The sequence below is a fragment of the Macaca nemestrina genome, chromosome 6, assembly GCF_043159975.1.
Source record: "Macaca nemestrina isolate mMacNem1 chromosome 6, mMacNem.hap1, whole genome shotgun sequence".
NCBI lineage: Eukaryota > Metazoa > Chordata > Mammalia > Primates > Cercopithecidae > Macaca > Macaca nemestrina.
In genome coordinates this window covers 35,760,726-35,774,680 of record NC_092130.1, presented here as the reverse complement: position 1 = coordinate 35,774,680, position 13,955 = coordinate 35,760,726, and the positions used below count along the sequence as shown (strand labels likewise).

The 13,955-nt window shown below is 38.3% G+C and overlaps 1 long non-coding RNA gene across 1 annotated transcript; it reads right to left on the bottom strand.

Moving 5' to 3' along the window:
- Positions 1-511: 511 nt before the first annotated feature.
- LOC105466945 (uncharacterized) lies at positions 512-5,904 on the bottom strand. The gene is made up of 3 exons (XR_978537.2): positions 5,892-5,904; positions 4,085-4,244; positions 512-585 (listed from the first exon to the last, which is right to left on the bottom strand). It is a non-coding gene; the product is annotated as an uncharacterized lncRNA (long non-coding RNA).
- Between the last annotated feature and the right edge of the window lie 8,051 nt (positions 5,905-13,955).

Genomic DNA, 13,955 nt, shown 5'->3' with positions numbered 1-13,955 from the left:
TCTTTTGGATGTATATCCAAAAGTGGAATTGCTATATCATATGGTAATTCTATTCTTAATTTTTTGAGAAACTGCTAAGATATTAATGTGTCCCCTCCAAAATTCAGGCATTGAAAAACTAATGGTCAATGTAATGGTATTAAGAGGTGATTAGGTTATGAACATTTCTCTCCTCATAAATGGAATTAAGACCATTATAAAAAAGACAACCTGCAGCATTGGCCTCCTTGCCCTTCTGTCTTCTGCCACATGAGGACACAGCATGTCTCCTGAAAGAATGCATTAGCAGGGTGCTATCTTGGAAGCAGAGAGCAACACTCACCAGACAATTGAGCCTGCTGGGGCCACGATCTTGGACTTCCTGGCCTCCAGAACTGTGTGGAAAAAAAAATTCTCTGCTTTATACATAAGACCTTCTGTGATGTTTTGTTACAGTAGCACAAAATAGACTAAAACAGGAACCTCCATACTGTTTTCCATAAAGGCTGCACCATTTTGTGTTCTTACCAACTGCACACAAGGGTTTCAAGTTGTTTGCATTCTTGCCATCACTGGTTATTTTTTGTTTTTCTGACAGTAGTCATCCTGATGGGTATAAGGTAAAATGTCATTGTGGTTTTGATTTACAATTCTCTAACAATTAGCGATGTTGAGCATCTGCTACAGTCCAAATGTTTGTCTCCCCTCAAAATTAATATGTTGAAATTCTAACCCCTAACACAATAGTGTGAAGAGGTATGGCCTATAGGAGGTGATCAAATTATGACAGCTGATACAGGAATGGAATTCATGCCCTTATAAAAGAGGCCCAAGGTCGCTTTTTTCCCTCTTCTGCCACATGAAGTTACAGTGAGAAAATGCTCATCTAAGAAGGAAGCAGGTTCTCATTAGATACCAAATCTGCTGACATTTTGATCTTAGACTTCTGAGACATCAGAACTGTGAGAAATAATTTTCTGTGGTTTATAAGCAACCCAGTGTATGGTATTTTGTTGTAGTAGCCTGAGTGAACTAAGGCAGTGCTGTTAGGAATTTTTAATATTGAGTTTTGAGAGTTCTTTAGATATTCTACATAAAAGAACTATGCTGGATATGTAATTTGCAAATGTTTTCTCCCAGTCTAAAATTTGTCTTTGTATTTTCTTAACAAGATCTTTAACAGAGCAAAGGGTTTTAATTTCAATGCTGTTCAATTTTTCTTTTATGAATTGTATTTTTGGTGTCAAGCATAAGAACACTTTACCTAGACTTAGATCTAGAAGCTCCTCTCCTATGCTTTTTTCCAGAAGACTCTCACCTATGCATTTTTTCTAGAACTTTTATAGTATTGTGTTTCACATTTAAGTTTAGGATCTATTTCAAGTTAACTTTAATAAAAAGATGTGATATTTAGGTAAAAGTTCTTTTTGGTTTGCTTTTTGGACTATGGGTGTTCAATTGCTCCTGCACTATTTATTGAAATCCTCCATTGAACTGGTTTTGCCACTTTTGCTACTTCATTACTTTTAATGCCATTCTTCAGCTGCCACTGCAGGCTATGCAGCCATTTGATGGTCCAGCTAAGGACCAAACATCCTTGCCCACTGATCTGTCTGTAAATGGATTTGTCTGTAAATGGATGATATGTCTGTAAATGGATTTTTATTGTTTGAACCGAAGGTAGTGTTGAGTAAAGGCAAGGAGAGAGTGAGGGAAAAGCAGTCAGAAACTCCTTTATTATTATAGTTGGCAAAGAAACTGCCATTTCCCTAGGCAGGGCTTGACTGACTGAGACCAATTAGTGTTCAACTCATTGAACAGTTATTTCACTTGATCTTTTTGTCTTTTGCTTATAAATAACAGGATGTTCAAAAGGACTTAGCCTTGGTCCCTCACTGGATTTCTTTCTGTATTCAGTTAACAGATATTACTGTCAGATTCATGGTATCAGGTTAAGGTGTCTACTATATTTGTCTCTTTATGACTATTTTTACTCATTATTTTATTTCATAGGCTTATTGATGGCAGGACAAGTGGCCTATGTTTTATTTTCTCTTTGACTTTGATCCATGGTGTGTGTGTGTGAGAGGGGTAGTTGTTTTAATCTTTCTTTTTTGTACTGTTTAATGATACATGATAATATAGTAAGGTTATGAGCTGGCTGGTGAGTAGAATCTTGACTCTATAACCTGCAACCATGTCTATATCTAAAATAGCTTAAATCAAAATCATGGGAACATTTTAGAGTATTTGCAAAATAATATTCTTTTGATCATCTTTAGAAAAAAAATAAGAGCACTTGAGTTGAGTCAGTAGTGGATAGGGACAAACATACACACGTTAGAGACTTAGTTTAAGGGATTTTAAGAGCTAGCGTTCAATGTACTTGGTATAGTAAATAATATATTTCCAAATGATGTGGTATCTATTCCGTAAGTAAAATGTTCAGCTCTCATTAGGGTGATAAGTCGTTCATACATATTTTTTTTTTTGGTTGGAGATAGGAAAGATTATTATTTTCCTTGTGCTTATTCATAGACCTAACTCTGTCCTAAGAGCTGGAAGACTCGATGGTTAAGGGTTGCCCAAGTGGACAGAGTGACCACTGGACTCATCAGACGTGTTTTGACAGATCAGGGCTAGTGCCATGGTCCAGTAGCTAAGCTGGACTCTCTCACTAGTTGCTCTCTTTCTTTCCTATCTTCTAGTAGATAAAGAAATCTTTTCAACCCACAAATGACAGAATTAATCAATTACTCTCCTAGGCTTCCATATACCAACTTCATACTATCATTACAGTGCTTACTATACAGGGTAATTCTACTATGATTATTCTGTATTTTTTAAGTCTATTTCTGGACTTTGAATTCCTTCAGAAGGAAATCTGTGTCGTATTTAACTTTCTACCCATAACACTTGGCACAAAGCTTTACTCAGTAGATGCTTTTGAAATAAATGTACCCAATGCGTAATACTTTCTCTATTGATGGCCCTGACAATTCCAGTTCATTGGGACTGTTGACTTCCTTAAATCCTTACAAGAGTTATTGCCCAACTATGCATTTTATTTTTATTTATTTTTTTAAGATGGAGTCTCCTGTCTCCTAGGCTGGAGTGCAGTGGCATGATCTTGGCTCACTGCAACCTCTGCCTCCTGGGTTTAAATGATTCTCCTGCCTCAGCCTCTCGAGTAACTGGGATTACAGGCATGCACCACCATGCTCAGCTTATTTATTTATTTATTTATTTATTTATTTATTTAATTTTTAGTAGATATCAGATTTCAGCATGTTGACCAGGCTGGTCTTGAACTCTTGACCTCAGGTGATCCTCCCACCTCAGCCTCCCAAAGTGCTGACATTACAGGCATAAGCCACTGCGCCTGGCCAAAACTATGCATTTTAAGTTATTCTTTGACACTCCTCTGTATTCCTGTGTGTTATTGTTATGGTCACCTGCAGACATAGATGGACTAGTGCTAAGTTTTATGTTAGCACCTCACATGTTGATGGGACACTGGCTCTAAGCCAGTCACCTTTGCTTGCTTTCTCAAGATACTTTGAACCTGATGGAGAGGTCTGCCTGCTCTTACAATTGTGAAAGTAACAGGCTTTTTCCTATCTCTCTGTATGTGTTATGATAAAGTCTTGACGTCAGCATCATATTTTTGGGTAGGCATTTATGTACATTTACAGGTGAACATACATTACAATATTCTTCCATCATTACCTTATCAGTTCATTGACAAGTAGGAATAACTAACTTTGAGCATCTACCATGCACTTGTTTCTTGTAATATGACATGGAAAATTTTAAAGTATGAATGTAGCAGTTATTTCTTACCTGCCCTTAGCTCACTAAATTTTACTTGTACACTGAGGCACTTTCTGGCCCGCACAGTACACAGTCATATGTAAGTATCCCATTAGGAAATCAGAAGTTAAGGTGTAAATACACGACTATCAAACAAACAAGCAAAACTCACTAGGCTAAGCAAGTGACGGAAAGACTTAAATTTAGGAGGAGAAGACAAAGAGGAAGAAGAATCATGTGGGAGGAGAAGATGAAATTTTGAAACTTTAGCTCCAAGGAGCAAGGACTGTACCTGTCAGGAGAGACGCCAAGTAAAATAAGACAGGCGCTATCCTCAAGGATGTTCAACGTTTATTAAACTTGACTGTGCTTTAGGGGAAATTAAGTTTCCCTTATTGTGGTTTGGAAGACTTGCAGAGCCTCAGCAACTGAGCAATTATCCTCTTCGGCACCTTCAAGAACAAGAGATGAACTAGGGCAAGGAAGGAAAGGCAAAGTTTTTATAGCCATAGTAGGGCATCAGCTCTTCTTCAGAGCTGCCTGATACTCACAACTTGAAGTCACTTTTAAATGCACTGAAAAAAGGAAGGCTAAAGTAGCTGGTGGTTCTCTTTAATCTCATTACGTATAGGAACCTTTCCCTAGGGTAAAAGATTAATGCTGGAGGATTCATTAAAAAATTTCTGATACTTGATATTGTCCATGGTGGATAGAAAACAAAAGCTATCAATTAACTTCTAATCCTCAGGGTTCAATCTTGAAACTTTAATAAATTTACAGATCAGTGCCTGAGCAAATTTCGACCTTGGCTAAGATATGTCCTATTTTCTATACACTTTCTACCATTTTCAAAAAGGAGATGGCTGCTTTGGATAATCAATTCAATAATAACCACAAGCCTCTATATCAGTAAAGCACAGTTTTTTGTTTGTTTTTGTTTTGTTTTGTTCATTGTAAGAAATATCCTCCATTCAATTCTTAGGCTTCCAAAGTCTGTATATAAGAAGCTCTTCCTTTATTAAAAATAGAAGTCACATTGGCCCCTGATGCCATTAAAGGATGTGGAAGCTATAAAATAATCTACCCACACATCTTCTAAACCCAAACATTAATCCCTTTTGATAACAACTAAATAAAACAGAGTCTTTAAACTATTAAAGCATATTTTGCACATGCACAATTAACTGATTAAGCTACCAAATGTACAATTATTGAATTATGAGGAAAGGGGGAAATTAAAATTAGATACTTTTTTTTCTAGAAAGGGTAATTAAATTGTTACATCAAAGAAACATGATAATATTTAAATCAAATAATCAGAAAAGATAGGACATGTTTCACCACAAATATAGAAATAGCGAAGGGAAAGAAATGAGTTGACATGACTGATATTGGTGAAGAAAGAAAGGACAGAAAGGAGGAAAGAAAATAGGAAACAGAGTGGGAGAAACTTATTTGAATATATAAAGGAATATAATTAGAACACTCAATACATATATCTCATTGAATAAGTGAATAATTTTATGGATAATAGTATATTAGACAATAAAACCATTTCCTGAATGAAATCCTGGAGAGGATGCTATGGAACATAGTTGTTTTAGGTCAGATTATGAAAGATAATGATCTTGTATGCCTGCTTTTTGTTTCCATTTGAGTTATAAGGATAGTAAGAAAATATTCTGGAAAAGCAGTTGTCTTCTAGAGGAAAGTCTCATGATGGCTTGAAACTTAGCTGATTGATAAATGATAAATAATGTAGATGCAGATTGTCTTCCGAAAATCTTCAGCCTACCTTTGTCTCTCCTCTCCATGTATTCATTTAAGCAACATGTACTGAATGCCTACCATATGTCAAGCACAGTGCTGGGCTCTGGTAATAGATACAAAGGCCAAGAAAATAACCAATTTTCTCTACCCTAAAAGGATCTCATCTTTCTTTTCATGTAAATGACTTATTTCTCTCCTGTCCTGACTTCGAATGGGACTCAGGCCATAGGTTTTAAAAACTTTTTGAATACTACAGAAAAATATAAAAGAAGCGTTTTATGTTATACTTGCCTTAAGGATTTGGTTCAAAACTCTTCTAAAAGACTCACCTGTGATTTTAAAGTTCTGGGCCTTTCAGCAACTGGGATGAATTCCCTGGATATTCCTCATATTCATTTATAACCCTGGAAGGTTTAGTTCTGGAACTCCAAGTGTTTTGTTTGTTTAATTTTTCATTTTTCCTTCTAGCAAAGAAGCCATTCTTTTTAAGTTTTGGCATACCTGACTTGTCATGGATTACCTAAAAGGCCATGTATCTCCAGATATGTTCCACATGTTTGGGCTCCATTCTCAAAGACCTTACTGGAAACACTGCTTCAGAAATAAGCCAAACATTCTGAGTCTCTTCACTTGTGTGGATAGACAGAGGCAGTGGTACCCAGAGACAGAGTCCTCCAGGATGATAGAGGTCAGGAAAGGAAACATTTTCCCCAATCTCGAATATTAGCTGAAAAAGTGATCAATCCATTTTTCAGATTTAGAATCCAGGGGAGAATAAAATTATCTCTGATTGCTACTTGGAATCAGAGAAAATTTGCTAACAAAGGTCCCAGGGCAATTAGGAAGGGACGTTATTTGGTCCTAGATTACTAATAAAACTCTATACCCCAAATTTGGATTGGTCACTATATTGGTTTGTTGTTACACTGCTAATGAAGACACACCCAAGACTTGGTAATTTATAAGGGAAAGAGGTTGAATGAACTCACAGTTCCACATGGCTTGGGAGGCATCACATCATGGCAGATGATAAAAGAAGATCATGTTGGCAGATAATAGTGCTTGTGCAGGGGAACACTCATTTCTAAAACCATCAGATCTCATGAAACTTATTCACTATCATGAGAACAGTATGGGTGAAACTGCTCCCATGATTCAATTATCTCCACCTGCCTTTGACACGTGGGGAATATTAAAATTCAAGGTTAGATTTGTGTGGGAACACAGCCAAACCATATCATTCCACTCCTGGTCCCTCCCAAATCTCATGTCCTCACATTTCAAAACCAGTCATGCCTTCCCAACAGCCCACCAAAGTCTGAACTCATTTCAGCATTAACTCAAAAGTCCAGAGTCCAAAGTCTTATCTTAGACAAGTCAAGTCTAAGAAAAGTCAATAATAACCACAAGCCTTATTCTACCTGTAAACTTGTAAAATCAAAAGCAAGTTAGTTACTTTCTGGACACAACAGGGCTACAGGTAATGGATAAATATACCCATTCCAAATGGGAGAAATTGTCCAGAACAAAGGGGCTATAAGGCCCCATGCAAGTCCACAATCCAATAGGGCACTCATTAAAGCTTAAAGTTCAAAAATGATCTCCTTTGACTCCATGTCTCACATCCAGGTTACACTGATAAAAGAGGTGGGCTTCTACCACCTTGGGTAGCTCTGCCTCTGTGGCTTTGCAGGGTATAGACCCCCTCTGGCTGCTTTCATGAGCTTGCAGTGAGTATCTGCAGCTTTTCCAGGCACATGGTGAAAACTGTCAGAGGATCTGCCATTCTGGGGTCTGGAGGATGGGGGTCCTCTTCTCATAGCTCCACTAGGCAGTGCCCCACATTTCCCTTTCACCCCACATTTCCCTTTCACACTGCCCTAGCAGAGGCTCTCCATGAGGGGTCCACCCCTCCAGAAAACTTCTGCCTGGACATCTAGGCATTTCCATACATTCTCTGAAATCTAGGCAGAGGTTCCCAAACCTCAACTCTTGATTTCTGTGCACCCACACGACCAGTATCATGTGCAAGCCACCAAGACTTGGGGCTTGCACCTTCTGAATGAATGGCTTGAGCTGTACATTGGCTCATTGTAGCCACAGGTGGAGCTAAAACAGTAGGGATGCAGGGCACCATGTTTGGAGGCTGCATAGAGTAGGAGGGCCTAAGCCTCACCCAAGAAATCATTTTTCCCTCCTAGACCTCCAGCCCTGTGATGGGAGGGGCTACCATGAAGGCCTCTGACATGCCCTGGAGACATTTTGCCCATTGTCTTGGCAATTAACATTTGGCTCATTGTTACTTATGCAAATTTCTGCAGCCAGCTTGAATTTCTCCTCATAAAATGGGTTTTTCTTTTCTCTCTCATTGTCAGGCTGCAAATTTTTTGAACTTGTATGCTCTGCTTCCCTTTTATACATAAGTTTCAATTCCAAACCATATCTTTGTGAATACATAAAACTGAATGCTTTTAACAACACCCAAGTCACATCTTGGATGCTCTGCTGCTTAAACATTTCTTGTGCCAGATGCCCTAAATCATTTCTCTCAAGTTCAGAGTTCCACAAATTTCTAGGGCATGGACAAAATGCCGCCAGTCTCTTTGCTAAACTATGGCAAGACTGACCTTTATTCCAGTTCCCAACAAGTTCCTCATCTCCATCTGAGAGGAGCAGCATTTGGTCAAAGCCATTCAACAAATCTCTAGGAAGTTCCAAACTTTCCCACATCTTCCTGTCTTCTTCCAAGCCCTCCAAATTGTTCTGACCTCTGCCTATTGCCCAGTTTTAAAGCCACTTCCACATTTTTGCATATCTTTACTGCAGTGCTCCAAAACCTGTTACCAACTTATTGTTTTAGTCTGTTTTCATGCTGATAAGAAAGACATACCCAAGACTGGGTGATTTATACAGAAAAGAGGTTTAATGGACTCACTGTCCCACATGGCTAGGGTGGCCTCACCATCATGGTGGAAGATGAAAGAAGAACAAAGAGATGTCTTACATGGTGGCAGGCAAGAGAGCTTGTGCAGGAGAACACCCATTTATAAAAAACCGTCAGATCTCATGAGACTTATTCGCTACCATGAGAACAGTATGAGGGAAACTGCCCCCATGATTCAATTGTCTCCACTGGTCTTCGACTTTAACACATGGGGATTATTATGATTCAAGGTAAGATTTGGGTGGGGGATACAGCAAAAACATATCAGTCACCTTATGTATTGTTGGGAGATCTCAAATGTCAGGGTTCTTAGGTCCTTTCTTGAGCAAAATTTTAAAATTCTGCAGAATTACATTGTATCATTTAATCTATCTGAAATTGTTTTTCCTCCTTAGGTTTCATATTTAGTATCAAGAACTAAATCAGACCATGAGAAGGATTATCTATTTAGGGAGGGTCATTTGATGATGGCTGCTGGGCTTAGCATTGTAAAGGGAATATTCCTTTATTGATCCTACTCACAAATTAGTTCATATTATTTGAACACATTTTGGAAAGATGTTTTCATGTCTTCCTCCTCACACTCCACAATAGAAGCCTTTATTCAACTGGCTGTTTTGATTTCTTTTCCATAGTGACCCAAGTTATGGCTCTTAGGTGATGGTGTGGAAAAGCCACATCAATTTTGCATGGTTGTTACTGCTGCTATGAAATTTTATGGTGTGATATCTACACATGCTTGGGAATTTTAAATATTTTATTTTTCATGCAGTTTGCATGTCTTTCTAAGTCAAAATTTATCATTGAGCACACTGTCAGTGGACCACCTAGATTTTCCTGTGCCAGCCAGCCCAAGGGAGGCTGGATTATTAGCATGAGAACTGAAGCATGAAAAATTCCTTTTAAAGTATTCTGTTTTGATTGGCTAATTAGAGAAAATGAACACTTATAAAAGAAGAAATAAGTAAAATAAAGTTTTTATGGTAGAGAAGCCCATTATTTCAATGACTGTTAGTGGATCCTTTTTAAACACTGAGAATTTAATATTGTAATAAAAAAACTATTTATTGAATGTTTTCTCTTTCCTAGACATTTCATTAGTATTCCACTGTCATGGTATCTCTTTACCAGATTATCTAACTCCTTTAACTATGATAATGATAATCAACAGCAGCCAGGATAACAATAGCTAACATTTATTGAGTAATTACATGTGCCAGGTACTGCTCTAAAGACTTTATTAATTACCTGATCTTCACAACAAACTAATGAGATACTATAGCAGTTGAGGTCCTGGAAGGAAACAGCATGCCTAAATGTGACAAATTTTAAAAAGTCTTCTAAAAGAGACAACTTACAAAGGTATGGATAATATTAAGAAAAATCAATAGGGGTTGGTGAAGAGCAACATTGATCCATTAGCAACACTAGGCTCATGGGGTCTGAAAAAGGAGCAGTTATTAGAAATTAGAGAGAATATGTACAGATATAGCAGAGGGCCACTCAGCTGGAAAGTTCTCCCAAAGAATCAGCTACCACTACTACTCTTCATATGAGGCAGGAGGACAGAATGTATTTATAAACAAAGGTAGCTGTTGCAATTTCAACTTCTGTTTCTGGACATGATGCCTAGGTTTATAATTGTAACTTCTCTATTTCACCACCCATTACACTCTTGCCATCTGCCAGCACTTTGGCTGGGTAAAATTCTGTACCTGATGGAGTAAGACAAAAGCTTCAGTCGCAGCATCCAAGTCCGAGGTAGCCCTACTACTCCAGGATCACATTTTCCCATCAAGACAGGAAAACGGCTCCCTTTACAACACTTTGAGTTATGCCTAACTTAGGAGGACAGACAACGTATTGTTTTCAAAGGATGCCGATATCCCCTCATGGATGCATTTCTTAAGATTTTGGTAAAGAGAGCGTTCTCTGGAATCTCTTGGTGCTATGGTGATTAAGACAGGACTGAACAGGTCTATTCTACTATCCCCATCTCCCTGTATCTTCTGACTCCTTCCCAAATAATGGTGCCAGGGAAGTTCTGACATTTTAACCTCATTGGCTTTAGGATATTACTGAAGCCAAGTTTAATGAATCAGCCAAACAGATGATTAATTATATTCTCCTATCAATAAATTAGTTAGTGAACCCCTATCAATAAATTTGGCTCATAGACAGTTTTATATTTTGGCATTGTTAGTCTAATACCCTTAATGTTCACTCCTGTACCTGCTACCCTAACTCCCTTCTCCTAATGTAAGTTGGCAATGTCCTGAAGCTATTTTGGCATGTATACTATTTCCTTTTAGATCAGGTCTTATGATTCTCTGTTTTGACTATGCTAGTATTTACTTTATTGATTTTGTATTTAGAATACCTGTCTCTGTTAGGAAGGTTTAGGGATGCAAAGTTCTAAGCCTCATCTGTGTTCTGCCTAAATGTAGCCTTCCAGTGTATCCTTTACCACTCCTTCTCCATCAGTCATTGTATAAATGACGTGATGAGGTTGAATATTTAATTGGTTCTCAACTCAGGATCACTTACTTTCAGACCCTGGGCTCCACTGCAGACTTATCAGCCCTATGCATGACTATGGGACTACTGCAAAGGGCTCCTACAAAGTTATCATCAAGGCTTTCTGATTTTCACTTGAGTTATGAGCCATGAGGTTAAAAACTCCAATTTGTGCTTTCTTTGGGGGTCTATCAGGTCTCCAGGGCTGTCAGAAGGAGTTAACTAACCCCAACACATTCTGATCAATACTGTCACCATAGAAACCAAGTGCCAAAATCACTTGATCTCCTGATACTGTGCTTTTTTCATTTGCACTTCATCCCAGGGCATCGCCAGTGATAACTTGTGTATTTATAATACCATCATAGTTAATGGAATACTCTTTTTCCACTTACCTCCTACAAGGAGAGTATCTGTGTCCTCAAATATGTGAGGTGCTACTCTCAGAATTCTATTGTAAGAATTTGTTTCCTCAAGCCTTCCTTTCGTATCAGCTGTGGTCAAGTGAGAAAACAAATAAGACATTCACACAGAGTAATGAAAAAGATTTGAATAAAGGAACTACTGTTTACACAATTGTGATCACAGTTAGAGAAGGTAACAGAGTGGGTGAGTAAACTAGCAAGTTAGTCATTACTGCCTCTAGGCCTGAAGGAACCCGGACAGGAAGTTGCTACAGAATCTGAAGAGAATAGCTGCGGCTGTGAGAGAGAACCATTTAACTGGAGCTTTGGTTTAGGTGGAGAGCGGCAGGCAAACTAGTGAGATCTGATAGGAAGGGATCCAGAAGAATCAATGTTTACCTCACTCTTTCCCATGTTCTGTTCATCCATGCTTCCCATGGGCCACATCGATCTGAAAGTCAGATGGCCAGGCATCCTATCCATCTACTCCACAGAGCTCATCTCTGTGGGTAAAGAGCAGGATGGGCACAAAAGGAGAGGGATTGTGAAGAAGCAAAGAGAAAATAAATAGCACAAAGGCTGGGCACGGTGGCTCATGCCTGTAATCCCAGCACTTTGGGAGGCCGAGACAGTCGGATCACAAGATCAGGAGATCGAGACCATTCTGGCCAACATGGTGAAATCCCATCTCTACTAAAAATACAAAAAAAACCCAAAAAAAATTACCTGGGCATGGTGGCATGCACCTATAGTCCCAGCTACTGGGGAGGCTGAGGCAGGAGAATCGCTTGAATCTGGGAGGCAGAGATTGCAGTGAGCCGAGATCAAGTCACTGCACTCCAGCCTGGGTGACAAAGCCAGAATCCATCTAAAAAAAAAAGCACAAAGAAATACTGTTACTATTCCCATTTTACAGATAAGAAAACTAAAGTTCTGAAAGCAAGAATCACTTGTTCGAAGCCATTCAGCTCACTAGCTGGAATTTCAACAAAAAATGGACAGATTCCAGTCACTCATAACTGCTATATAAATTGCTTCACACATCAGTCTTCATAGATCAGTTGTTTGGCATTTTAATCTACAAAGCACTTTTTTGCTAAAAAGTCCTTGTTTTGTTTATCTCTAAAGATATTTCTGAGATAGAAATTGCTGTCCTTCCATCTTATGAAGTAGAATGCTGAAGCTCTGAGAGTTTAAGCTGTGATCCTAAGCTTCGTACTTGGTAGGTGGCAGAGCCATCTAGAATATGAGTGTTCTGGACTCTCAATACCATACTCAGGCCACCAGATCATCAGGATATCAGGGTTTGCTTTCCTTCCTTCCTTCCTTCCTTCCTTCCTTCCTTCCTTCCTTCCTTCCTTTCTTCCTTCATTTCTTACTTCCCTCCATGTTTTTCTTTTCTTTCTTTTTGGAAATATGCTTTTATTTTTAATGAAGACTATTTTTAATGTGGACTATTCTTAGGTCTAATAACAAATAAGTTTATTTTTGTCCTCCATTTTCCAAGAGCCAACTCTTGACAAAATTGTAAATTGGGCAGAGTTTCTCATTCCACATCCCCTTGCATACACATGGTCACTTGGGTTTCTATCCCATCCTATGAGATTTGCCAACTCTGGGCGTTTAGGAATGGTCTGCCCAGTTCACAGCATGAGAATACAAAAGCATGGAATTTACCATTTTTGGGACAAACGTTTCAGCATCAGCTCTGGGTTACTAGATTTACTGAGCTATAAATAACACTGATTAAAAAACACAACATTATTTTGCAACAGCTTATGGCTTGGTATTTTATCAACAGGAAAAGAAAATAATTAGTGAAAAAATAGGACAAATGTTGCTAGAGTACTCACCTAATCTACTTAAATAATTGTTAAAATGATACTATTCTCTAACACCATTATCATTTTATTTTTGCTTACTTTTTCTCCTGGGAATTAGGGTATCAGGATGATTTTCTCTGTTATGATATTCTGAAAATATTTTGTAAAAGTAGTAAAGAAATCATTGACTTTTCTTGAGGCAGCTGTAAGTTTGTATTATGCTAAATTAGAGGGTTTCCCACCTGCAGGTTAATTTCCTATTGATTCTAAGTCAGTACCATCACTTTCTTTGCTGTCACATTATGCCAAGAATAAGTCCCTTTAGAGTGTCAGACGACAATCGCTACTTCAATAACTGAGAAAATTCTGCACCATGTTTTGTGTTTATTTTAATTTATATGCCCTGGAAGTAAGGTTCAAATAGAAATAAAAATAAAGTTCTGAAAACTGTGTTTTAATGAGAGGATTACAAATACTTTCACACATTACCTTTTCTCACTGTAGGATTTAATACTGCATTTAACATGTTTTTATTGAGTATCTACTATGTGCTAGCACTGTCATACATGTTAAGGACAGAGGGCTAGGGTGGCTGCAGCAAGGTGGAGGAAGAGGTAGGCATCAGGAAATGCATTCCCGGAGGTCACCATGAGCTAGACCATGAGGAATCTTGATACAGGGATCCCAGGGAGATGATATCTTTCT